The following is a 2,320-nucleotide window of genomic DNA, read 5'->3' on the forward strand; positions in this document are numbered from 1 at the left end:
AGTTGGATCGGGGACCGCATCAGCTTGTTGATGCAGCCCCCGAACCAACTTTGCCTATACCCGTCGTTATAATTCATTAGCCCTGGGGCCAAAGATTGAATTAGTCTGGATTCTCCCGATATTGCCCACCCGTAGGTAGGGCGATGTTGCCAAGCGAGCGGATCTGAAGGTGTATGGGGACCTTAATGTGACCAATGCATGAATGCCGTTGGATTTATAAATGCCAAAGGATCAATCCAGGTTAACAGGACAGGCTGCAGAGAGTGAAATAATGGGCACCATTGGGTTGGCACCGGAGAGATTGCTCTATAAATCTGTAGCGCAGCCTGCCTTTCTGTTTCTTTCAACTTTGGTATAATTGCAACTGTAGTGGATTGACCAAATCAATCATTTATGCTTTATTATACAGAATTCATTGTTCCCCTCCCTCACCCACAGGGACCCAAGTGGAAGGGCCTTCTACAGTCCATGAGCCATTTAATGTGAAGTATAGATAATATGAACTTGTTTATTAAAACACAAAGCACGATTTTACAATATCATTTCTTGGCGAGTACACGTTGGCGCTCTGGTCCAAAGATTTGTCATCACATGACCTTGAAAATGTCAAGATATTCATTAATCTGACTGGTGAAACATAAATACCACTATTCACTGGAGCAAAACCAGCTGCAGTAATTTCTAAGCGAATTCACATTGGGCAATGTCCTGTTTTATAAAAGCAACTCATTTCCTTACTAATTCATAGGATGAGGCAGAATGGCCCAAATAATGTCAGATTCGGTGAGAGGCATAAAAGCTGTAGTTCTGTAGCTTCTGTGCAGCCAATCTGCAGTTCAACTTTCCCCTTTAAGGAGATGGTTCGCCTTCAGATTAACTTTTAATATGTTATATAATTGCCTGTTCTTAGCAACTTTTTAAATTGGTGATTTTTTTTACTACTTGCCTTCCATTTATTTCAGCTTTCAAATGGGGGTCACTGACCCCAGCAGCCAAAACTATTGCTCTGTGACGATACAATTTTATTGTTATTGTTACTTATTATTACTTATCTTTCTATTTAGGCCCTGCCTCTATTTGTATTACAGTCTCTCTTTCAAACCACTGCCTGGTTGCTAGGTCAACTTGGGCCCTAGCAACTAGATAGCTGCTGAAATTCTTACCTGGAGTGGTGCTGAACACTCAATTTTATGCCCCTCTGGCCCAGCAAATCAACCAACAAATCTGGGCAAATCTTTTGGAATGGCCAATTGCAATGTTGTGCATGATGAAAACAATAAGATTCACTGGAGTGTTAGTTCAATACAGTGTACTGCGCCATGGTCAGATCACTTGGGCAAATGTGTGGCTTGTTCATTTCTAAACTGGCAAATAATCTGATATAGATGCTAAACTGGGCCATTGGCTGAACCAGTCTTTCATTTTGGGACATTAGCATTGGTGCATTTGATACCATTTAATTAATTATTTTGCTCAACAGTTGAATATGGTTTTACAAGAACTAATTATTCTGTAGGATTGTTTCTCATTCCTTTTGGCCCAATGGGCAATTTAGTCTTAGACAGAAAGGAACCAGTGCCACTATCCCCTGTAGAAACACGCCTGGAAAGATGCCACAAAGCAAGGACTTTGCTTGACCTTGTCAGAGAGTGTTGTGAGGCCGTATTTATCTGCCAACATTAGAAAATGGATGAAAACTAAGATTTCACAGCCACACCTTTATACTGCTTTGGTATCTCACCTACCTGCCTGCACCTTTCCTAAAAGACACCTTATTTACTGATGGTGCCAATATGATTCTTTTTGCACTTTGGTTATGCATATTAATTGCTGCCTTTTTGGGCAAACTACATAGACAGAAATCCATTCTCCAATGACAAACATGTTTTATGCAGCACATCCTGCCCCCTGCTGGTGATGGAAACTCACTCAGTGACTGGGGAAATATATATACAGTAGAAGAATAAACAGCAAAGATTTCAGTGGAATAAAAAAAACAACATTTATTGGCTATATATACAGTAGGCAGGTTCTGTAAGATTCAGACAAATCTTAACGGGAGAGGGAACCCATATTGCAGAACATTAGGCAAGTAAGTAGGAGCAATGAGGGCACAGGCTGTATACGTAAAGGTGCAGAATTTCTGTGCAGAGACAACATTGTTTCAGGGATCTATTTCTCCTTACATACCAGGAGATGAATGTATATCACATATTAAGGGATATGAGCAGCACAGATCTGTTGCTTACATGTGCAATGATTAAATGGCTCCTTTACTAAGCTCAGACATACAGTTGCCCCCATTAGCTTTTGATACGAC

The sequence above is a fragment of the Xenopus tropicalis genome, chromosome 7 (genome assembly GCF_000004195.4).
Source record: "Xenopus tropicalis strain Nigerian chromosome 7, UCB_Xtro_10.0, whole genome shotgun sequence".
Classification (NCBI taxonomy): Eukaryota; Metazoa; Chordata; class Amphibia; order Anura; family Pipidae; genus Xenopus; species Xenopus tropicalis.